At 36.3% G+C, this 26514-nt stretch overlaps 1 long non-coding RNA gene and 1 other non-coding gene across 10 annotated transcripts in view; one reads left to right on the top strand and one right to left on the bottom strand.

Moving 5' to 3' along the window:
* The window catches only part of LOC140609182 (uncharacterized), a 337556-nt gene that overhangs the window by 47454 nt on the left and 263588 nt on the right, over window positions 1–26514 (top strand). The gene's annotated exons all lie outside the window — the stretch shown is intronic.
* Window positions 23254–23359, bottom strand: LOC140609650 (U6 spliceosomal RNA). The gene has a single exon (XR_012011402.1). It is a non-coding gene; the product is annotated as a U6 spliceosomal RNA (small nuclear RNA).

The following is a 26514-nucleotide window of genomic DNA, read 5'->3' as shown; positions in this document are numbered from 1 at the left end:
GAAAATTATTCACCATGACCAAGTAGGATTTATCCCCGGGACACAAGGCTGGTTCAACACTCGTAAAACAATCAATGAGATTCATCATATCAGCAAGAGAAAAACCAAGAACCATATGATCCTCTCATTAGATGCAGAGAAAGCATTTGACAAAATACAGCATCCATTCCTGATCAAAACTCTTCAGAGTGTAGGGATAGAGGGAACATTCCTCGACATCTTAAAAGCCATCTATGAAAAGCCCACAGCAAATATCATTCTCAATGGGGAAGCACTGGGAGCCTTTCCCCTAAGATCAGGAACAAGACAGGGATGTCCACTCTCACCACTGCTATTCAACATAGTATTGGAAGTCCTAGCCTCAGCAATCAGACAACAAAAAGACATTAAACGCATTCAAATTGGCAAAGAAGAAGTCAAACTCTCCCTCTTCGCCGATGACATGATACTCTACATAGAAAACCCAAAAGTCTCCACCCCAAGATTGCTAGAACTCATACAGCAATTCGGTAGCGTGGCAGGATACAAAATCAATGCCCAGAAATCAGTGGCATTTCTATACACTAACAATGAGCCTGAAGAAAGAGAAATTAAGGAGTCAATCCCATTTACAATTGCACCCAAAAGCATAAAATACCTAGGAATAAACCTAACCAAAGATGTAAAGGATCTATACCCTCAAAACTATAGAACACTTCTGAAAGAAATTGAGGAAGACACAAAGAGATGGAAAAATATTCCATGCTCATGGATTGGCAGAATTAATATTGTGAAAATGTCAATATTACCCAGGGCAATATACACGTTTAATGCAATCCCTATCAAAATACCATGGACTTTCTTCAGAGAGTTAGAACAAATTATTTTAAGATTTGTGTGGAATCAGAAAAGACCCCGAAGAGCCAGGGGAATTTTAAAAAAGAAAACCATAGCTGGGGGCATCACAATGCCAGATTTCAGGTTGTACTACAAAGCTGTGGTCATCAAGACAGTGTGGTACTGGCACAAAAACAGACACATAGATCAATGGAACAGAATAGAGAACCCAGAAGTGGACCCTGAACTTTATGGTCAACTAATATTCGATAAAGGAGGAAAGACTATCCATTGGAAGAAAGACAGTCTCTTCAATAAATGGTGCTGGGAAAATTGGACATCCACATGCAGAAGAAGGAAACTAGACCACTCTCTTTCACCATACACAAAGATAAACTCAAAATGGATGAAAGATCTAAATGTGAGACAAGATTCCATCAAAATCCTAGAGAAGAACACAGGCAACACCCTTTTTGAACTCGGCCATAGTGACTTCTTGCAAGATACATCCACGAAGGCAAAAGAAACAAAAGCAAAAATGAACTATTGGGACTTCATCAAGATAAGAAGCTTTTGCACAGCAAAGGATACAGTCAACAAAACTCAAAGACAACCTACAGAATGGGAGAAGATATTTGCAAATGACCTATCAGATAAAGGGCTAGTTTCCAAGATCTATAAAGAACTTAATAAACTCTACACCAAAGAAACAAACAATCCAATCATGAAATGGGCAAAAGACATGAACAGAAATCTCACAGAGGAAGACATAGACATGGCCAACAAGCACGTGAGAAAATGCTCTGCATCACTTGCCATCAGGGAAATACAAATCAAAACCACAATGAGATACCACCTCACACCAGTGAGAATGGGGCAAATTAACAAGGCAGGAAACAACAAATGTTGGAGAGGATGCGGTGAAAAGGGAACCCTCTTGCACTGTTGGTGGGAATGTGAACTGGTGCAGCCACTCTGGAAAACTGTGTGGAGGTTCCTCAAAGAGTTAAAAATATACCTGCCCTATGACCCAGCAATTGCACTGTTGGGGATTTACCCCAAAGATACAAATGCAATGAAACGCTGGGACACCTGCACCCCAATGTTTATAGCAGCAATGACCACGATAGCCAAACTGTGGGAGGAGCCTCGGTGTCCAACGAAAGATGAATGGATAAAGATGTGATTTATGTATACAATGGAATATTACTCAGCTATTAGAAATGACAAATACCCACCATTTGCTTCAACGTGGATAGAACTGGAGGGTATTATGCTGAGTGAAGTAAGTCAATCGGAGAAGGACAAACATTATATGTTCTCATTCATTTGGGGAATATAAATAATAGTGAAAGGGAATATAAGGGAAGGGAGAAGAAATGTGTGGGAAATATCAGAAAGGGAGCCAGAACATAAAGACTGCTAACTCTGGGAAATGAACTAGGGGTGGTAGAAGGGGAGGAGGGTGGGGGGTGGGAGTGAATGGGTGACGGGCACTGGGGGTTATTCTGTATGTTAGTAAATTGAACACCAATAAAAAATAAATTAAAAAAAATTATAATGGACCAGGCCATACTGAGCTGAAGCTATTTTGTTGAAATAGAAGTTATCACTTTTCTCATTATTTTTATTGGTTTAGTTTTTGTTTTGCATTCTTTTCTTGTTATGGTTCAGACATAAATCCCTGAGAACTCTTCTTAACAGTGTTGATCACACTAAAATTCTAATGTTAGTCCATTGGATGCATAGATCATCTTTGATCTTGACACTTCCACTAAGGAAGAAACAAAATAATAGAGAAGAAACTGACAGCCAGTTTGAGGAGGAGCTGGAACAACTAGCTAAGAAACATACAGCATTTACTTATGCCACTATTACTAAAAAATATTTTGCCAAATAAAAATGTTCTGTGAATGTAGGGGATGTGTTTAACAATCAAATAAGTTCCAGTGATCCTACATGCTTTATCTTAGTGATTCATAATGAACATTAGGAGGTAGAAAGGCAGTATAGAACACTTGTTAAGAGGACAGATTCTGGAACTGTGTGAATTTGGGCAAGTTACTTATTCTCTGAATTTATTCCTCATCTGTAAAATGGAGGGGAAAAATGCCTTTATACGAGGTTTGTTATGAGGACTGAATGAGTTAGCATTTGTAAAGTCTTTCGAATGACAAATATATGTTGTTGTATAAAGATTTATAAAAAAAATGCACTGAGAAAATCTGCTATAATCTTTTTTAAAAAGATTTATTTATTTATTCATGAGAGGCACAGAGAGAGACAGAGACACAGGCAGAGGGAGAAAGAAGCAGGCTCCTTTCAGGGAGCCCAATGCGGGACTGGTCCTGGACCCCCAGCTCAACCGCTGAGCCACCCAGGTGTCCCACCTGCTATAATCTGTTAAGCTTTATCTTAGAATTCCTCAGTTATGTCTGGTCATGGAATTCTTCATCTCTCTCCCAAATAATATCTATTCACATTCCACAGAAATAATTTTCTAAAGAAAGCCTCCTTTTTACTGATATAATATTTTACTTTGTGCATTTTTTAATCATTGTCAGCATACTGTCCAATGATCTTTTGGCCTTGAGGCATAAGGCAAGGAGTAGTGCCTCTCTCTAGTAGCTCATACACAACACAAAGTTCTTAAGAAATATTTGCAAATATTTGTTAAAATAAGCAGAAACACTAGGGTCACCTGGGTGGCTCAGTCGGTTAAGTGACTCTTGATTTCGGCTCAAGTCATGATCTGAGGGTCGTGAAATCAAGCCCCTCGTAAGATTCTGCACTCAGCCAGAGTGACACTTTCACAAAGTAAAAGTCTGTTTAAGATTCTCTCCCTGTCCTTCTGCCCATTCCCCTTCTCTAAAATAAATAAATAAATCCTTAAAAAAATAAACAAAAATATTAAAATGAAAGATAGGTTTTTTAAAATTAAGGACCTTAAGTTAATATCTTACACCTAAATGCTTTGCTATTCAAGTACATGATTTTGAACAGTAAAAACTTTGTTTATGACTCTCTTATAGATTAAAGTATTCCGTAAACAACTCTGATTTTATTATTTGGCTTCCAGTTTCCTATTCTGTTTATGAAGCATATGTACTATATGAACTGAAAGACACCAATAATCGCTTATGAATCACAAAGAGAAAGTTTTGTGAACCAGAAATCAGATGGATTTGTTATTACAAATTGGTATGAGTAAACAAGGAGCTCTCTGCTATTCCATTTTATTTTGTAAGTCTATCTCAGTTTGCCTTCATTTAAACTGAATATCTGTGTTGTGATATAACAAAAAAAAAATGGCTTCTAGAGTATCCTCTTTGACAAAATTTTGGATTACACAACTTTTAATGTGTTTAACCTAACCTTTTCATCCCTCTAATTCCATTGTTATTTCTTGTTTGGTCCTTAGCAAAAATGGAGAACAACTGTTCATTGCCATCTGCTTAAAATGCTTTCACCATATGAAAACTATTGAATAATCCATCAGAATTTTTTCTTCAGAATTAATAATCTCAGTTGCTTTACTAGTTCATTTCAGCAGTGACAACTACTCTATACTGAGAGAAATAAAAAAAACCCATTTCTACAAGCACAGAGTATATTATCTTAAGAATAGAGAGCAATATATATATAAGCAATATATATACATAAAATATGTATAGTTATTCATATACATATTAAAATTATTCTTAAATAAGGAAAATTATACCAAGTATTATGAGGACTATGCAGAGTATAGTATATAGAATTATAGAGATGGGGAATCTTTGAAAGTAAAAAAAAAAAAATGAATATAGACATAGACCTTACACCTGTCACAAGAATTAATTCAAAATGTGTCATAGTCCGGGACACCTGGGTGGCTCAGTGGTTGAGCATCTGCCTTTGGCTCAGGGCATGATCCTGGAGTCCCGGGATCAAGTCCCACATCGGGCTCTCTACATGAAGCCTTCTTCTCCCTCTGCCTATGTCTCTGCCTCTCTCTCTCTCTCTCTCTCTCTCTCATGAATAAATAAATACAGTCTTTAAAAAAAAAAAAGTGTCATAGTCCTAAAATGTAAAAGTGCAAAACTATAAAACTCCTTGAAGATAACAGGAGAAAGCCTAAATGACCTTGGGTATGATGAATAGCATTTTAGATATAACACCAAAGACATGATACTTGGAAGAAATAATTGATAAGCTGGGCTTCCTTAAAATTGAAACTTCTGCTCTGCAAAGGCAATATCAAAAGAATTAGAAGACAAGCCACACACTGGGAGATAATGTTTACAAAAGACATATCTGATAAAGGATGGTTATCAAAAATATACAAAGAACTCTTAAAATTCAACAATAAGAACACAATTTAATTGAAAAAAATGGACCAAAGACTTCAACAGACACCTCACCAAAGAATATATACAGATACCAAATAAACATATAGAAAAATGTTCCAAAGCATTTGTCATCAGGGAAATGTAAACTGAAACAATGAGGTACTACTGCCCACCTACTAGAATGGCCCAAATTCAGAAAATTGGTAACACCAAATGCTGTGAGGATGTGGAGCAACAGGATCTCTCACACATTGGTGTGAGGGAATGCAAAATGGTACAGCCACTTTGGAAGACTGACAGTTTCTTACAAAACTAAACATATTCTTAGCATAAAATCCAGTGACTATACTTCTGCTTTTTATCCCAAAGAGTACAAGACTTATGTTGACACAAAAACCTTATCACATCTTTATTCATAATTGCTAACACTTGGAAGCAACCAACATGTGAGTGAATGGATAAATAACCTATAGTACACCCAGACGATGGAATATTATTTAGTTCTAAAAAGAAACAAGCTATGAAGCCATGATTAGACATGGTGGAATTTAAATGCATATTACTAAGTAAAAGAAGCCTATCTGAAAGGGCTATGTACTGTATGATTTCAAGTATATGACATTCTGGAAAAGGAAAGCTATGGAGACAATGAAAACATGAGTGATTGCTGGGGGTGAGGGGCAGAATGAGTAGATTGAGGACAGAGAATTTTTAGGCAGTGGAAATACTCTGATACCATAATGATGTATATATGTCATTATTTATATGCCCAAACCTATAAAATGTATAACACCAATTAAACCCTGAGGTAAGCTATGAAATTAGGTGATTATAATGTGTCATTGTAGCTTTATCCTCAATAAAAAATATATCATTATTGTGAGTGACATTGAAAATGAGGGGGACTATATATGTTGGGGGCAGGAGGTTATGGAAATCTCTGTACCTCTCAATCTTGTTGCTAATCTAAAACTGCTGTAAAAAAGTAGTCTTAAACATTAATCTAAACTATAAATAGCTTCTAAGAATTAATTTAAAAATATTAATAGTCCATAAATAATTATTTTTTTAAAGATTTGTTTAATTATCTTAGAGACAGAGAACGTGAGCAGGGGGAGGAGCAGAGGGAGTGAGACAGATAGACTCCATGCTGAGTGCAGAGTCCAACATGGGGCTCAATCCCAGGACCCTGAGATCATGACCTGAGCCAAAATCAAGTCCAATGCTCAACCACCTGAGCCACCCAGGTACCCTGTTCCCACAAATAATTATACAAAGGATATGAACTGTCAATTTAAAAAGAGGAAAAGCAGTGTTTGATATTTTAACCATATTAGTATGATGCTAACTGAAAGGAATATTTTGCCTTCAAAATCAGTAATTTAAAAATATATACTATTAGGGTATCTGGCTAGGTGTTCAACTCTTGGTTTTGGCTCAGGTCATGATCTCAGTGTCAGGAGACAGAGCCCATGTCAGGCTCTGTGGCCTGGAGCCTGCTTGAAATTTTCTCTTTCCCTCCCCCTCTGAAGCCCCCACCCTAAGCTCATGTGTGCACACATTGTCTGTCTCTCTCAAGAAAACCCAATGTATGTGTGTGTGTGTGTATAATACACACAGTTTATGCTGTGCATATATGTTATATATATTATATATGTGTGTGTGGACATATATATTCAGTTAATACTATTTATATATATGTTATATATTATATATTGTTTATATTTATACACTATGTTTATTATACTGCTTAATGGTGATAAATGTGTAGAGAAATGGGCTTATTCATATGTTGCTAATGGGAGTATATTGATGAAATTTATATCCTATATCAAAAACCAAAAATATCAGGTGTTTGATCTATTAATTCTGCTTCTAGGAAATGATCCCATGTTAATGATTTGAAATAACAAAAAATATTAGCATAAAAATATTTAAAACAGTTCAACTTTACAATATTGAAAATTTTAAATAATATGAATCTGAAATAAGGAATAGAAGATATTTAAACATTTACTATTAAATCACATATAACATTAAAAATACGTTTTTGAAATGTTCTTAATGACAAGAGAAATATTTATGTCTCTACTTAGTAAGATCTTTTTCAAATAAAAAAGTTGTGAAAACACAGAAAAAGACTTAAAGAACAATGTCAAATGTTCAGATAGTTATAAGGTGATGAGATTATGGGTATTTCTTAGTGTTCTACCTTTACAGTGCTTTTTAAAAAATTACTGTTTTTAAGCCAGAAAACCATTAGAAAGTTGTAAAAAGTATACGAAGGTATTTTTCAAGGCTATCAAATTCTGAAGAGAGCAAAGGGAATAGATCAACTGAGGAGAGAGTCAATGGTGACTTTTTGGTGAGTGTGAACAGTCCTAGATGTGAAAGGAGAGCAATGCACTGAGAATAAAATCAAAGAATTATTTCAAGGAGTTAGTGCAGTCTGGAGGGGCTCTGTGCATCACCAGCCCTGTATATAGTAAGTATTAAAGTTGATAGCAAAGGAACGGTTACATAGAATGGGACCTGGAGAAGGCAGGGTTCAACAAAGATTGGGTTTGTTTGTTTGTTTGTTTGTTTGTTAAATAAAGGACATATAAGAATATATGTCATAAGATGCTGGAGCAAAGTCCTAGAAGAGATCGCATGGAAGCAACAGGTGATAAATATAAAGGCCTCTCATGTGTTCTCAGATATTATTTTTAGTAAGTATATTTACTGAATTCAGTAAATTATTCAGTAGAGTAAAAAAAGTTGCAGTAGTAATGCATTAGGCATATTTCCTTTTTGAAAAAAAATCTTTACAAGTTTAACCTTTTGCTCCAAAATTTCAGGCATAGACTATTTTATCTTTAGAGCTTCTTGGCTTCTTTTCTGTTTTCTTTGATAGAGCTGGGGGAAAAATAAATAAATAAATGAGGCCTGCAAGTTTTCTGTGTATACTCATACCTTTTAGATCACCAAATTGTTGAATATAACCAACATGTAGATTTCATAACTTGACTGATTTTGTGGGAAGAATTGGTTTTCTCACTCTTACTATGGCTATAGTATCTGGGAATGTCAGTCAGTCACCATATCTATTATAAGTTCCCTATCTGACAAGCATAGTTCCAGCCATGTGCTGGAAATGCAGTGGTGGATGAGACCAACGTCCTTGGCCTAATGGAGTTTCCATTGGGAAGATGAATATCAGATAAGTATAATTGTGCTGAGGACTATAGGGTTCTGTGATGGGAAGTGCATCCTGTTGTGGCGAATCATAAGAAAATGATATTTAAGCTGGGGTCTGAAGAATGGGTAGAAGTCAGCCTGGATTTCAGATACATGCAGGAGATTCCATTGACAGGATTGGGGGCACTTCTGTCAATAGCAATACAATGTGAGCCCTAGGTATAATTTTATGTTTAAAGGAAGAAAAAAAAACAAGTGAAATTAATTTTAATAATACATTTAATTTATCCCAATATATCTAACTTGTCATTTCAACATGCAGTCCATATTTTAAAATAGTAATGAGATATTTTATAATATTCAAAATCCAGAGTATAATTTATAAATTACATTCATAATACAATCAATTTGGACTAGCATATTTCAAGAGTTTTATAGCCACATATGGCTAGTGGCTGAATATTTGGAGGAGTTGATTTGCTTCTCTCTAGCTTTTTATAATTCTCCATACACTGGCAGCCTCCTCTGAACACCTCATTGCATCACTATAATGATTAAATAAAATAATGTACGTGGAAATAAATGATGCTCAATAAAAGATTATTTAATATGGGAACCTGGTGGTTGTCCATTTAGCCATTGTTTACATGACACTAAAATAAGGGGCAATTTATTCAATGCAGTGAGGAAAAATTAATTTAGACTGAAATTTTTTTATGAAATTGGAAAACAAAAACAATGGTTGTAGATAAGTCATAATTTAGAGTCATTGGCATGGATTGTATCCTTAGGTATGAGGCAGGCAATAGACAAATAGAATGGTGAATCCCAAAACTATATTTAAAGGCACTAATAGTTTTGTTTCAGAAAAATGTGACCTCTTGAGGCACAGTAAATTGTGACATAGCATCATATTTCATCTTCTGTAAGTTTTCATGAACAACTCTTTTAATGTTTCTGAATGCGTTAAATCTCTAGCAAATACTAAAGAGTATCCTGTAACCACTGATATTTGTAATGTCTCTGTGAAATGATTTACTCTAGAAGCTGAAGTAAGACTTTTCTTTCTTTTAGTAGAGGTCACAAAGGATGCTCAGGTTGCTTTTGATCATGCCTACCTGATTGATGAATTAAAATAGTCAACACATCAAACCAATTTTCAAATGCTTTTGCCTTTTTAACTTTATGGGAATTTTCCCGTGAACACATCAGAGGAGAATTTAGCTCAAGGCAACTGATAAATCAATGACATGATTCTCTAGACAGCTTCTGTATCACACACTGAACCTCTGTAGCTGGAGCAGTATAATTGAACTGTAAGCAGCATATTGGGAAGATAGCCACTTTTGCCCCTCTAATTTCCACATTGCAAGCCATGATTTTTTTCAAAACACAGTTTCTTTTTTTATTTTTTTATTTATTTTATTTTTTAAATTTATTTTTTATTGGAGTTCAATTTGCCAACATATAGCATAACACCCAGTGCTCATCCCATCAAGTACCGCCCTCAGTGCCCATCACCCAGTCACCCCCACCCCCCCGCCCACCTCCCTTTCTACCACCCCTTGTTCGTTTCCCAGAGTTAGGAATCTCTCATGTTCTGTCTCCCTTTCTGATATTTCCCACTCATTTTTTCTCCTTTCCCCTTTATTCTCTTTCACTATTTTTTATATTCCCCAAATGAATGAGAACATATAATGTTTGTCCTTCTCCGATTGACATTTCACTCAGCATAATACCCTCCAGTTCCATCCACATCGAAGCAAATGGTGGGTATTTGTCATTTCTAATGGCTGAGTAATATTCCATTGTATACATAAATCACATCTTCTTTATTCATTCATCTTTCGATGGACACCAAGGCTCCTTCCACAGTTTGGCTATTGTGGACATTGCTGCTATAAACATCGGGGTGCAGGTGTCTCGGCGTTTCATTGCATCTGTATCTTTGAGGTAAATCCCCAGCAGTGCAATTGCTTAGTCATAGGGGAGATCTATTTTTAACTCTTTGAGGAACCTCCACACAGTTTTCCAGAGTGGCTGCACCAGTTCACATTCCCACCAACAGTGCAAGAGGGTTCCCCTTTCTCCACATCCTCTCCATTTGTGGTTTCCTGCCTTGTTAATTTTCCCCATTCTCACTGGTGTGAGGTGGTATCTCATTGTGGTTTTGATTTGTATTTCCCTGATGGCCAGTGATGCAGAGCATTTTCTCATGTGCGTGTTGGCCATGTCTATGTCTCCTTTGGTGAAATTTCTGTTCATGTCTTTTGCTCATTTCATGATTGGATTGTTTGTTTCTTTGCTGTTGAGTTTAATAAGTTCTTTATAGATCTTGGAAACTAGTCCTTTATCTGATACGTCATTTGCAAATATCTTCTCCCATTCTGTAGGTTTTTAGTTTTGTTGACTGTTTCTTTTGCTGTGCAAAAGCTTCTTATCTTGATGAAGTCCCAATAGTTCATTTTTGCTTTTGTTTCTCTTGCCTTCATGGATGTATCTTGCAAGAAGTTACTGTGGCCAAGTTCAAAAAGGATGTTGCCTATGTTCTCTAGGATTTTGGTGGAATCTTGTCTCACATTTAGATCTTTCATCCATTTTGAGTTTATCTTTGTAAAACACAGTTTCAATTAAGCTAATTTTCTGCTTAACACACTGCAATGACTCCTCATACTTTTAGATCAAGACCATAGTCTTGATCCATTTCTACCCATCACTCTTGCCTTTTATTAAATGAAACTTTTCATTTTGAGATAGTTTCACAAGCAGTGTTAAGAAATAATAGAGACATATTCTGTGGAATCTTCATCCAATATCCTTATGATAACATCTTGCAAAACTATAGTTGATCACAACTAGGATTCTGACATTCATACCATTAAAATACCCAACACTTTCATCACTACAAGGATCTTTAGTGTTATCCTTTTATAACCAGTGCCCTACCCCTTACTAATCTCCGGCAACACTAATTTGTTCTCCATTTCTATAATTTGTATTTCAAGAGTGTCATGTAAATGGGAGGTACTCAGGTGGCTCAGTCAGTTAAGCGTCTGACTCTTGGTTTTGGCTCAGGTCATGATCTCAGGGTGGTGATATTGATCACTGTGTCAGGCTTCTTGCTGAGTATGGAGCCTGCTTAAGATTCTCTCTCTTCTTCTCCTTCCACCCCTTCCCTGCTCTCACATGAGTGCACTCCCTCTCAAAAACAAAAAAATTAAAAATTAAAAAAGAATGTTCTGTAAATTGAATCCTCAAATATGTAACCAATTGAGTTTGGAATCTCTCTGGAGATTTGCCCAAGTTGCTATATGTATCAGTAATTTGATATTTTTTTATTATGATGTACCAGTTCATTTAACCATTCATCTACTGAAGGATATCTGGATGTTTTTTATTTTTATGCTATTTTGAATAGAGCTGCTATAAACATCCAGGTACATGGTTTTGTGTGAGTATGAATCATCTTTTCTCTGGTTAATTGCCTGTAAGTATAATTGTTACGTCGCATGACAGTTGCATATTAAGTTAAAAACAAAAACAACTTGCCAAACTGTTTCCAGAGTGGCTATACTATTCTTCATTACCACCAGTAATGTATCAGTGATCCAGCATCCTGCATCCAACATCTGGTCTTGTCACTAATTTTTATTTTAGTCATTCTGATAGGTGTGTAGTAATATCTTACCATGGTTTTAATTTGAGAGTTTTTTGTATATTCTAGAGACTTGGTTGGAAATGTGGTTTGATTATCCCACTCTGTTGCTTGCTCTTTCATCTTCTTAAGAGGCTCCTGTGTAAAATAGAAGTTTTTCATTTTAATGAAGCCCAATTTATTAATTTTTCGTTTTATGGATCATGCTTTTGGTATCAAGTCTAACTATTCTACATAGTCCTAGATCCTGAAGATTTTCTCTCTTTTTTTTTTTTTTTGAAGTTCTGTAGTTTCACATTTTACTTTTAAGTCTTTGATTCACTCTGAATTAATTTTGTGAGACTGAGGTCAAGGTTTATTTTATTGCCTCTTCATATCTTATTGCTATAACAGTAAGTTCAGACTATTTACCTCCATTCACTTGAATCTTTGTCAACAAATCAGTTGGGCATATTTATAGGCATCCATTTCTGTGTTCTCTATTCTTTTCCACAGATCTATATGTTTGTCTAGCAATACCACACAGCTTTGATTACTGTAGCCATATGGTAAATCTTGAAATTGGGTAGGTGGATTCCTCCTACTTTATTTTTCTTTTCAAAATTGTTTTAGCTATTATAGTTCCTTTGCTTTTTCATATACATTATAGAATAATCTTATCTAGATCTATAAGAAAACCTTGCTTGTGGTTTGATAGGAATTGCATTATACCTATATATCAAATTGGGGAAAATTGATATCTTCACTTATGTTGAGGCTTCTAGTTCACAAGCATGATGTGTCTCTTCATTTATTTAGACTTTTTATCCCTTTCATCAGTGATATATTCAAACAGACAAGTATTATGCATCCTGTTAGATTTACATCTAAATAATTTCATTTTCTGAACAATTGTAAATAGTATTGTTATTTTCTTGTCTATGTATTTGTTTGCTAGCATATAGGAACACAATTGCCCTTCTACATTCTTTTAGGGAAGGTCTTCTAGTGACAGATTCCCTCAGTTTTCTTTAATATAAGAATGTGTTGGTTTCTTTTTCATCCTGAAAAAGGGTATTTTCACTGGATAAAGAATTCTGGTTTGACGTATCTTTTCTTTCAGCACTTGAGAAATAACCGTGCCACTTCCTCTGACTTCTGTAGTAACTAATGAGAAAACTCTATTATTTGAACTGTTTTTCTTCTATAGGTTAGGTGTCATTTTTCTACGGCTATGTTCAAGAATTCTTCTGTCTTTAGTTTTCAGAAGTTCAATTATGTTTCTTGGTATGGGTTTCTTTGGGTTTTTCCTGTTTGGGTTTCACTAAACTTCTTGAATCTAGAAGTTTATGCATCTTGCCAAATTTGTAAAATTTTAATCAATTCTCATGCTTTTCAGCTCTGACCTTGTGCCCTTCTTCTTGGACTCTAAACACATGGTATAATTCCACAGGTTTTCAGAGTCCAGTTCATTTTTTTTCCAGTATATTTTTCTGTTTTTCAGATTATATAGTATCTATTTTTCTAACTTCCATTTCATTAATCTTCATCTGTTCTCTCTATTCTGCTGTTGAGCCAATTACTGAGTTTTTAAAATCAGTTATTATATTTTTCAGTTCTAAAATTTCCATTTGGTGGGGTGCCTAGGTGGCTCAGTCAGTTACACATCTGCCTTCAGATCAGGTCATGATCTCAGAGTTCTGAGACTGAGCCCCATGTCCTGCTCCCTGCTCAGTGGGGAGTCTGTTTCTTTCTCTGCTCCTACCTCCACTCATGCTCTCTCTCTTTCTCTATCAAATAATTGAGTAAAAATCTTTAAAAAATAAAATTTCCACTTGGTAATTCTTTGTATGCTCTGTTCCTTTGTTGGATATTTCTATTTCTTTAATAAATCTTTTTTTTTATTTGTTTCAGACACACTGATAATTGCACATAGAAGCGCTTTTATCGTGGATGTTTAAACACTGTCCTCAGATAATTCTAACATTTCTATTATATTTTTATTGACATCTATTGATTGTCTTTTTCAATTTGAGTTTTTTCTGGTCCTTGGCATGACTAGTGATTTTTATTGAAACTCATACATTTTTTCTATTATATCCTGAGACTGGACCTTATTTAAACTTTTTTCCTTCTGACACCACTCCAGAAGGAGGAGAGGAAGGAGGACCATCTCAATTATTGCCAAGTGGAGCCAGAAATTCAGATTCCCCATGCAACCTCCTGACATATGAGATGTGGGAGGGAATCCTTGTTAACTGCTGGGCAGGGAGTGAGTTTGGAGTTACAAGCAGTCCCCCACTAACATCACAGTGACTTCATTATCTCGGGGTGATTGTGAAAGTTTTGACTGTCTGTTTAGCTCCCTACATGATTTCTAGTAACGTAATTGGAGGTGGTCGGTGCTTATTACTGAAAGCTGGGATGAAAATCTTATCTCCCTATTTGAGTTGTTCTGAAACCACCCTGGCAGGTTTTTCAGGGCACTTGGTAGAGCCTCCTGAGGGTATAAATCTACATTTCCCACACAGTGTTCATCAGCATGGGTGGGAATATGGCTACAGTTTTTCTGTAGTGCTTGACTAGAGTGGAATGATTATTTAAAAGTTTTCTATCTTGGGATGCCTGGGTGGCTCAGGGTTGAGTGCCTCCCTTCAGCCCAGGGTGTGATCCTGGAGCCCAGGGATCAATTCCTACATTGGGCTCCCTTCATGGACCCTGATTTTCTCTCCACCTTTGTCTCTGAGTCTCTCTTTCTGTGTCTCTCATGAATAAATAAATAAAATCTTTAAAAAAAAAAGTTTTCTGTGTTGATGCTTATTCCTTTTTCTCATCCTTTGGCTAGAAAGATCAGATGTTTGTTGGTGTTTTTTGTCTGTACTCATTGATGTTTCTGGGTCACCGACTATTTTGGCTTTAAGTCTAGGATATATAAGATATATAAGGCAGACTTATATATCCTAGACTATCCTAACCACTCTGTCATTCCTTGAGTCCTGTAGTCCTCAGCCCAATTGCCTTTTCTCTCCACCTTTCAGTCTTCTCATGTTTGTTTAATATATAATATCTATGAATTATATTTTTACTTAGCATAAATAGTAGGGAAATATGTTTGTTTCATCTTCCCAGCAGTGGTAATCACCCTTTGCTTTATTTTATTATTATTTTTAAATATTTATTTATTAATTTTAGGGGGCAGGGGCAAAGGGAGAGGGAGGGAATCTCAAGCACACTCTGTGTTGAGCACGAAGCCTGATGCAGGACTCGATCTCACGACCCTAAGATCATGACCTGAGCCAAAACCAAGAGTCAGACATTCAACTGATTGAGCCACCCAGGTACCATGACTCTTGTCTTTTTAAATTCTCCATTATGCTTTAGATCTTAGCTCAAAAATCTATTCCACTAGGAACCATTCTCTCACTTCTCTTAGGACTGAAATCAATTGACTATTAGAAGCTCTCATGAAATCATGCATTTCTTCTCTATCTAGCATGTATTTTAAAAGAGCAGTATTAAATGAATTTGACTTATTAATGTACTTCCTTTATTAGACTCTAAGGTTCATGTGTGTAGTCATTTTGGCTGTGCTTTAATTATTTTGTTCATAGTACCCAGCAATATGCTTAGCTTATCAAGTAAATTATTGATAACATTTGTAGAATGAACAATGCAGTGCAACAAAATAGTGCAAAAATTTATCAAGTAAATTCTTGATAATATTTGTAGAATGAACAATGCAGTGCAACAAAATAGAAAGAGCTCCAGTTTTGCAGTTAGATTTTGCCACTCTCCCAGAAGTACAGTCTTTTTTAAAAATATTTTATTTATTTATTCATGAGAAACAGAGAGAGAGAGAGAGAGAGAGAGATCGAGAGAGGCAGAGACACAGGCAGAGGGAGAAGCAGGCTCCATGCAGGGAGCCCGATGTGGGACTTGATCCCGGGACTCCAGGATCAGGCCCTGGGCTGAAGGCAGCGCTAAACCGCTGAGCCACCCAAGCTGCCCTTCCTGAGCTTTTCTAGGCATTACTCATGCTTTCAGTAAATATTTGATTGAGGAAATAATGCCTAATGCTTGAAGGTGCTGCCAAAAAGGTCTGAATTTTATCTAATTGGTATACTGTTAGGTCTTCAGGATTTAGCAGAATGTCTGGTGTTTAATGAATGCATGCAATGAATGAGAGAAGGAATGAAATAGGAAGAATATTAAGGAGACTTTTTGGATACTTAGACTCAGTAGCTTTGGGATGGAGAATTTTGAAGATTCAATGGTAGCACTCAGATAGGATGATTTCTCTAGAACATATGCTATATACATGGCCATAAGTATGTATATGATATCACTAGATTAACGCTGGACTGCTAATTTTACTATTTGAACACTCTTTCAAAAAACTTGAACTTCGTTTTTCTTTTGCTGCTGCTTCTTAACTCAGTCCTGGTTTTCCATCTGATTTTGCTTAACTGTGTTTCCTGCATGTTCTTTCAGTTTAAAATTGTCTTTATTCTTTTACTAATTATTTATTGAACACCTACTATGTGTGGCCAAATTAAGATAGTATTTCATATATTGTTGTAAGTGTATCAGTTAAGTAGGAAAGAATTATTCTTGGAAGGAGATCTCCTAATTCTTAGAATTCCAATGCTAAATCGATATTTAACCAGGGTCAAATTACATGACTTGCTGTGGGCAGTGCTAAACCGCTGAGCCACCGGGCTGCCCAGAAGTACAGTCTTTATATCTTTTTTGTCCTTTACTGTTTTCTCATATGATAATATTAAGTAATATAACACATAAATTTCTCTACATAATGCATGACATGACTTCCAATTTCTAATATCTATTATTTCCTAGAAAACTGTAGTCTTGTTTTATTTCATTTTTTAAATATTGATGGCAATCAGTGCCAAGAACATGGTAGAAATTCAATAATTATTAAGTGGAATTAAATCAATATGTGTTTTATAATTTCATGGGATTTATATGAAGTTTCTGATGTAACATTATATATCTAAGCAAATGTACATAAAAGGAATAAAGCTTAGAGGGAGAAAATAGTTTTGTTTACAAAGCAAAACAGCTGATTTATCAATGGTTCACCCTCAAACTAGAAGAACAGGTTGAAAATAGTAAATACATCCAAAGCTGGATGCTTTTTTTTTTTTTTTCTTTCTAGAGAAGGGGAGAGAGGAGGAGGAGGGACAGAGGGAGAGGGAGAGAGAATCTAAGCAGACCCTATACCCAGAGACTGGGTAAAGAAGATGTGGTTTATGTATACAATGGAATATTACTCAGCCATTAGAAATGACAAATACCCACCATTTGCTTCAACGTGGATGGAACTGGAGGGTATTATGCTGAGTGAAGTAAGCCAGTCGGAGAAGGACAAACATTATATGTTCTCATTCATTTAGGGAATATAAATAATAGTGAAAGGGAATATAAGGGAAGGGAGAAGAAATGTGTGGGAAATATCAGAAAGGGAGACAGAACGTAAAGACTGCTAACTCTGGGAAAGGAACTAGGGGTGGTAGAAGGGGAAGAGGGCGGGGGGTGGGAGGGAATGGGTGACGGGCACTGGGGGTTATTCTGTATGTTAGTAAATTGAACACCAATAAAAAATAAATTAAAAAAAATAAATAAAACCTATCAGTATCAATAAAAAAAAAAATTCCTGTATTGAAGTCCTAACCCCTAATACCTGAGGAGGTGATCTTACTTGGAAAAAGGGTTATTGTAGATGTAACTAAAGATGAGGTCACACTGGAATAGGGGGGATCCTAATTCTCTATGACTGGTTTCCTTATCAAATGGAGAGAATGGACACATGGACACACATATGTACAGAAAGCATTCCATGTGAACATGAAGACAGTCATCTATAAACCCAGGAGAGAGGCCCAGAATAGTTGGCTCCAGAAGGAACCAACCCTGTCAATATGTTTGATTTCAGAGTTCTAACCTCCAGAACTGGGAAGACAAGAAATTTCTCTTGTTTGAGCTATACAGTTTGTGACACTCTGGTATGATAGTCCTAGCACACTAATATACTTTCCCTGGAGCACTGACCTTTGTGGACATTACATATCCTTTTAAAAATATAAACAGAACAATGGAGCTCTCTCCAGAGAAATGCAGATAGCCACAATTTTACATATGATTTCAAGAGTTCACAGATGTTCTGTAGTCCATCCACAGACCCAATCACACCCTAGACCAGAACTTCTCCCAACCTCTTTTTTGGTGATGCCCCTGAACATATTGTCTTACACCAAACATTTACCGTGAAAAAACCTACTCTTTAGTGTGTGGCAGCATCTTATAGCAATAGAAAGAATTATGTTCTGAAGGGTTGGTGCCTTGGAGCTGTGACCCATAAAACAGTATTCAACTTCTTAGAAATACCTTGGGCCCTACTACAGCCCCCCTGTAAAAACCTACAGCTGCTTTTCTTTATCTTTGCTTTCTTTGTTTAATTAAGACAAGCTTTCTTTTATAACTGCTACATGTAATTTATAGGGCCAAGCATGGAAACAGAGTAAGCTGTTGTTTTGGTGTGCTTTATTTAGGGAAAGAACTTGAATGCAAAGTGACTATTTATAGTTATATTTAAGGGTGTGAGGAGAACAAAGAAGCTAAGGAGTGGTTCCCCAAGATAGAGGGGCTCTTATGGAGAATATGGGAAGAAGACAAAAACTCATTTTGCTTCCTTCACACCTTGCTTAGTGAGTGTCTAACACATATTCTGAATCTCACATAGTATGTTCTACATGCACAGAATTATGAAAATAAATATGAGAACCTGCCTTCATCCCTCTATGTGTGTGTGTGTGTGTGTGTGTGTGTGTGTGTGTATTATATAGCTATGTCTTGTTGTCTAGGAGTTGGCTTTCTCCTTCTGCTCAAATAAGCCATGTATCTATTATTGTGGTTAAAACTCTGTGAAATTGTCTGTCTTCTCTTGCATTTTCTAGCCACAGATAGAAACTGCCCTTGCCACAGCTTCATGTTATCCTTGAAGAATGCCTTCCACTTGTGTTTGTATGATTTTTCTCTGTCATTTGCTTTGAGGAAGAGATACCTTGTCTTGATAGTGCCAGTGCCGCTCATATATTGACTCAGAAGAGTGAGTCTATGTTGTTCAGCTGTCATTAGTATTGTCAAACAAACATTAAGCACCTTGGCAGATAATCTCATCTGCCAACCAAATGAGAGTTCAGAAAGTACAGCTGCCCCTGACGTTTGCTGCCACAGGATAGAGAGATCATCATTTAGGATCCTTCCTCTCATGCTGCTCTCAGAGGCCTATCTGCAATTCTCAATTATTTGTATCAACTGAAATCCTGCTCACTTTTAACCACTTATGTATGTGCCACTTTCAGGAAGTCCTTGTGAGTCTCAACTGTAAGCGGTATCCATAATTTATGATCTTCCTTAGGTCATAGTATTATACTCCTAGTGCATTTGTTATGTCCACTTCCCAGACTAAGGTGCTGAGAATATGCTTGGTCCTTTTCATTCTGCATCTGTCTCAGTACTTCACACACGATACTCACAACAGGATGCTTTGGAATTAAGCCCTTTAATACCTGGCTCTGCCACATAGTCTTCCTGGGTTAATCAGAATTTGAGTTGGCTTTTGAATTTGAGGTAGTAGTTTTGCATATAGAATGAAGAATATAGGCAAAGGGACATAACAGAAGATGCCAGTCAGTATCATTTACTGAGATCTTACGATATGCAGTGAAAATGTAGTGGGAAATTAAAAGATAGGAAAATAGAGAATGAGGGAAGGAGTTGAGATGGAAATTTGGGAAATAAAATTAAGTTAAAGATCATAAAATATTTAGATTTATATAGCAATTTTCTTTCAAGGAACTTAAAGGAATTGCAGTAATATGGGCACATGTCAATCCATTGCTATACATTTTATATCACCAGAGATAAGATAATGCCTGGAAGCAAGGAAGAATTCAGTTAATATTTGTGGGATGAGTATATGAAGTTCTTGGTATTTTGGAAGAAAGAGGATTTATTAAATAACACTGGATTGCAAAAGGATGGTAGAGAAAACCAAGACTGATTTCTAGGCTTTAGCCTTAATTTTAGGAAGATATATGGTGGTGGCAGAGGGAAGGATGGAAAACAGTGGTAAGAGAGTTGATCAGATCTTGAATCTTCCTGGTAAAAAGATGAATGGGATGTTGGTACAAATGCAAATTATTAGACACTGGCTCTACTCTGTTCAGCTCCCAAAGTATCAGGCCTCCAACAAAAGCCTGAGGTCTAAATATGCTGTGTCTCAGCAAACTTATCTAACATATCTGATAGTGAAAGTTTTTCTATTGTGGTGAGAATACTTAACATGAGATTTAACTTCTTAACAAATGGATAAGTGTACAATACAGTATTGTTAACTATAGCCACAATGTTATATAGTAGATCTGTAAAAACTTAATCATCTTGCATAACTTTTTTGAAAGACATGCTCCCAGGCTGCCTTAAAGCAAGACATCACTCCTTCTGTTAGATTTATCACTTGAAAAAGAAACACTTTGAATTATGCACAGTGAGTAACCCTGAAATAATATTGATGTGTTCTTTTTCTTTGGGCATAATGCAGAATGGGTGTGAAAGTGGGTACAAGAAGTGGTACAAATTAACAGAAATAATATAGTGAAAGTGAAGAAAGAAAAAGACCAGCTTAAAATACTTTGTCCAGTAAATAATTATCAAAAACCTAGTGTGCACCAGTAAATAACACTCTAAAGGGAAACACACTGGTATTTTTGGGGAATAATGAAGGTGATTTGGCTGAGATCTGTGGGAAATGAGAGAATAGAATGGTAGGAGATAAGAGCTGACAGGTGGCTAGAGACAGATCTGGAGGTGATAAGCAGTTTAGACTTTATTCTAAGTGTGATGCCTATACCCTGGAAGCTTTTTTTTTTTTTTCTTTCTAGAGAAGGGGAGAGAGGAGGAGGAGGGACAGAGGGAGAGGGAGAGAGAATCTAAGCAGACCCTAACCCAGAGACTGTGGTGGGGCTCAATCTCAGAACTCAGATCATGACCTGAGCTGAAAACAAGAGTCTGAAACTTAACATCAAGAGTCTCATGCTTGGGATCCCTGGGTGGCGCAGCGGTTTAGCGCCTGCCTTTGGCCCAGGGCGCGATCCTGGAGACCCAGGATCAAATCCCACGTCGGGCTCCCGGTGCATGGAGCCTGCTTCTCCTTCTGCCTATGTCTCTGCCTCTCTCTCTCTCTATCTCTGTGTGACTATCATAAATAAATAAAAATTAAAAAAAAAAAAAAAAGAGTCTCATGCTTAACTGACTAAGCCACCCAGGCATCCCACCCTGGAAGCTTTTGAGTGAAGTGACATGACCTGATTTAGTTTTTAAAGCACTGTCTGGTTGTCTGGTGGAGAATGAAGTATAGTAGGGCAGAAATGGAAGCAAGTTGACTGATGGGCATGCTATTGTGCTAGTTGAGGTAGGCATGAATGATAACACACAAGGATAGTAGAAGGAGAGCCAGCAAAAGTGACTGGATTTAGGAAATGTTTTGAGATATACAAGTTGACAAGACTTGCAGATAAATTTATTGTAGGGGAGAAGGAAAGAAATTCAAAGATGACCTCTAGGTTTTTGTACTTAACTTCTGAGTCAGGTGAAGAAGACTGGAAGAAGCTCTGGAGGGGGTGCAAGGCTGCCGCTCTGGGTAGATGCCTAATAGACATTCACTGGAGAAGATGAGTAGGCTAGGCTGTTGGATACATGATCCTGGGATTCAGGAGGAGGTCAGGGCTGGATATATGCTTTGGGCAGTCATTAGCAGAAAGATGGTATTAATATGCAGAAACTAGATACAGCCATATGGAAAAGTATTGATAGAGGAGAAAATGGAGCCTGGCCTGCGTCCTGGGCACTCTAGCATGTAGGAATCAGGAAGAGGAAAAGGATCCAGCAAAAGAAGCAGAGAAGGGTGGGCAACTGAAGAGGCAGGAAAATTAGCATAGTAGAGTGTCAAAAACAAATACATGTCAGTACGGAAGTGATAACTGTGTCAAACACTGCTGGAGGGTTGAGAGAGATGAAGTTTGAGAACTGGCCACTAGGCAGAGCAAGATGGAGGTGCTGATAAATTGACTGAAGCAGGCTGAGAAGATAGTAAGCAGCAAGGAAGTTGAATTAACTATGTCCACTAAGTTTAGCCACAAAGGGAAAAAGAGCAATGAGACCATGGTTACAAACAGGAACAATTCATCCACTGCAATGGGAGGAAAGGTAGAATTTAAGGGTATAGATGCAGGTAAAGACCAATTTGATATTGAAAACAAGAAACCATTATCTTTAGACGGCAAGAAAAAAAAGAGTAAACAATTGTACTTTCTTCAAAATCATCCATTGCCATGTTTGATATTTAATGGAATGTTGGAACGTGGAAGAATGGAAACTGCAGTAGGGTTGTGATTACGCTCTTGGTGTAAATTTATTTTCATGCTTCATGTTTATATACCAGTTGTTTAAACCAGTAATTTTAATCCTTAGGAGAGCTTTCTAGACAATTCTGTGAAAAATAAGTAACATGAAAACATTTAAAATGTTTTAAATTGCTGCTTTGGCATCAAGCTAAAACATAATTTTGCTTTGATTACTATGTCTTTTTCTGCATGTATCTCTAAAAGTATTTTAAAAACATAGTGGAAAATTTAGTGGTAACAGGTGATTCTACAAATAGTTATTCTTCTGGAGTGTTATGCAATAAGCATAAATATATAAACAAAAACAGCTTGCTCTAGTTTCTTAAAATTATAATATTCAGAAGTTTAATGCTATTTGTCTCTGCTTTGCTGAGTAACAGTGGACAAGCAATTTAGCTATACCATAACCATTCAAATATGTAAAATTGTTGACAAAATGACTAGGGTTTTAAGATCTCAGGATCCTCATAATGAAGCAGGATTAATACATATTTTTCCAATTTTTATATTGTAAAAAAATACATATAAGATTTACCATTTTTTAAGAGAAGGAGAGAGGTGGGGGAGGGACAGAAGGAGATGGAGAGAGAAGAGAGAATCTCAAGCAGGCTCTAGGCTCGATCTCACAACCCTGTGATCATGACCTGAGCCAAAATCAAGAGTAAGATGCTTAACTGACTGTGTCACCCAGGTGCCCCTATCATGGTACTATTTTAACTATTTTTAAATGAACAGTTCAGTATTATTAAGTACATTCATACTGTCGTGCAACCGTCACCACTATCCATATCCAGAACTCTTTCATAAAAATAAGAAAGTCTTTATGAATTTTCATGCCATCATTGAGCAGGTGCCATGCCAATCTTCTCTGTAATGTTCTAATCTTAGTATATGTGTGCCAAAGTGACCACTTATTCACAGTTTAAAGAAAATACTTATTTACATAAATAAGAAAAAAATTATAGAAACTGTGTCTCTGAAAGATAAGCCAGAACCATTTGATTATTATTATCAAAATAAAGGCTTAGATCAATTCCATAATATCAAGATATTGAGTCATGGAGGGTGACTATGATGTTTTTCCATAAAATACCCTTTGATTATACACTCAGACAGAATATGGGATAGATTATTTGAACCAAAATGATCATGCTCTATTTTCCTAATTTTCTGGTTGAAAATGAAACAACTAAACAAAGATTCAAATTCAAATTGATGGAGTTCTTACTCTATGCCAGGCATTATGCTACATAATGTACATGCTTATCTAGCTTAATCCAACAAGAATGCAATGAGGTAATTCTCTTATTTTCATTTTAAAGATAATAAAACTTAAGACTATATTTGGAAAGCTATAATTAACCATTCATGGTTTCATAACTAGTAAACTGTGGGTGACAGAGGTACCCTTTGGCCAGGCTGATCTCGTTTGCTCTTGACCTCTGTGCTCTAGTGTGTCTATTTTAAAGTAATGGAAGACCACACCTCTCCCAAGTTTAAAAAATTAAGGCCTTAGACTGCCTCTCCAAACTCATGCTGTTCTCATTAACACATCGTTTTTGCTTGTGCACTTACGTGCTGAATAATGATACTTAATCTCATCAAGGTTTTGAGTTGGACTCACAGTTATTTCTACATGTTTTACTAGCAAATATTTTCTCTATGGCTGCTGGGAGAATGGGGGATGGGAAGATGGGGGAAGATTTCATCAATGTTCTTTGCTTCAATTTCTTCATATTCATTCCCATAATTTGCTGACTTCTAAGAGGACGCCTTTGAAATTAGAACATTTCTTAAAATAAAACTGCTGTGCCAGAAGACTCCATTTAGAACTTAATTTCAGCTCTTATCTACGATATTCCTGCATCTACATTCTGATTTTCACACCTGTTATGCACTGATATCTTCATTTGTTTTCAGAATTTGCCCTAATGGAGCTTTATTATCATACATTCTCTATTTGAGGAAGTCCTTACATATTTGTATGAAGTTGGTGAGGTTTCTGCCTGTTTTATTTAGACTTCATGTTGTGGGCTTTCCTCACACTGCACTTCCACTGCTGTTCTTTATTAGGAACTCTCAGCTGTAGTTAGGTGGAAAGAGCAAGGTTCTGGAAGACAGTTGAACCTGGTTTGACTTTGGCTCCTCCACTTATTACACATAATGCAAGATTATGGTCAACTTTTTAATTCCTAAGATTAAATATAATTGGAATTTTAATTTTAGATTTAGACAAGATGAAATAGAGATTTGTGCAGCTGAGTGGAAACTATTTCCTGATTGTTGAGGAGCATGGCATAGGGGATTGGGAAGTGGCTTTAATGTTACCCCAGCCAACATGCACAAGTAACAAAGAAGCAGGTCTAAGTGAGTTTCATGTTCCTCTTATGCTCCCTTCTTTTCCATGCTTCTTCCCTTTTCTTCTTGGAGCTTCTTCACTCAGCACATTTAAACAACCGTAAACACTACCCCATGGATGAGATTAGATCCATAAGGGCAGATAAGAGGGAAGAAGAGAGAATGACTTTCCCAGTCCCATTCCTTTTACTTTCCTCCTTCCACACTGGATTCCGACATTACTGGCTAGTGTATCTCAATAGAGGTCCACCCACCACCTTATTATATGAGTTACTAGCCTGGCTTTTCATTTATAGGTTTGTAAATGCTGAGAGAACTATTTTTTTATTTACTTAAGAAATGTGGTATATACATATAGAATACTATTTGGCCTTAAAAAGGTAGGAAATCCTACAATATGCTGCAACACAGATAAACCTTGATGACATTATGCTAGGTGCAATAAGCCAATCATAGAAAGGCAAACACTGCATGGTTTCACTTATGTGAGGTAACCAAAAGTCAAATTCATAGAATCAAAGAGAGGAATGATGGTTGCCAGGGGCTGGAAGGAGGAAAAAATGGGGAGTTATTAATCAGTGGTCATAGGGTTTTAGTTACGTTGCATACGTTCTAGAGCTTTGTACAACATTGCACCTACAGTCAACAATACTGTAATATATACTTAAAATTTTGCTAAAAGGATAGATCTCGTGTTAACTGTTCTTTACACAATAAAATTAAAAAGAAATTTATTTTCTACTGAGGAAAGCTATCTTACACTTGAATTATGCTCAAACTTCCAAATCGTGTCTGGTTTCTCTTATCTGGCAATTTTTCATAGAACTTAATTTTGTGGAGTCAAAGACCTGAATTTCTGTGGCTTGATGTGCTTTCTTAGATTATGTTACCCAGAAAAAAAAGTTCTGACTATGTACTGCAAACAATATATGCCTTAAACTCAGAATTATTGCTTAAATAGTAAACTTATGAATATTTCCCATGTTATCACTTAGGAGATGAAATATTACTTTGAAGTTTGATTCTCCCTTTTAAAAAAATAACTTTCAATTACTTTCTAAAGTTTGTACCAGATGTAATTCTTCATAAAGAGTATAGTATTTATTCAACATGAGCAATTCTCAATGTTTTCAGCGTCCAATTTTGTTGCCTCAATTTTAATTGTGAATTGTGTTTTCTGAGCCAGGATTGTTTCAAATGAATACAAAAGTTTCTATTGTTTGGTGTACTACAACATGAGCACGCCTGAGTTGCAGCCATTGAAATGCCTCACATGGGTCAGTTTTTGTTATTATCCCCACCAAGACCCTCCTTTTTTTCTTTTACATGAGTGAAGCAAGAAGCAGCAGCTATTATTTGACCAATTTATTTAAAAACAAAAGTGAGTAGTCACTCACTCACTATGTATCTCTTAAAAAGATGACCAGACATGTTTTTAAACTCTGAATGCTACAACTAAATTTAGCCAAAATGCATTGCTTTCCGAATGCTTCTAAAATGGAACACTGTGCTTTTGATTGCTGCTTTTGGAGTCTCATTAAGACTCTAAAAGGTCAAAGGAACAAGGACTGGAGGAAAATACATTCATTTACAATACCAGCACAATCAAAATGTAGAAATCAGCCACATATGACATGTGTTTGTTCCAAGATATTTGTACAATGCCAAGTCCCCTTTTTATGGGTAGCTGATGTGTTCAAATGGAGTC

This window comes from Canis lupus, chromosome 18 (assembly GCF_048164855.1).
Source record: "Canis lupus baileyi chromosome 18, mCanLup2.hap1, whole genome shotgun sequence".
NCBI lineage: Eukaryota > Metazoa > Chordata > Mammalia > Carnivora > Canidae > Canis > Canis lupus.
This window is presented reverse-complemented; position numbering and strand designations above follow the sequence as displayed.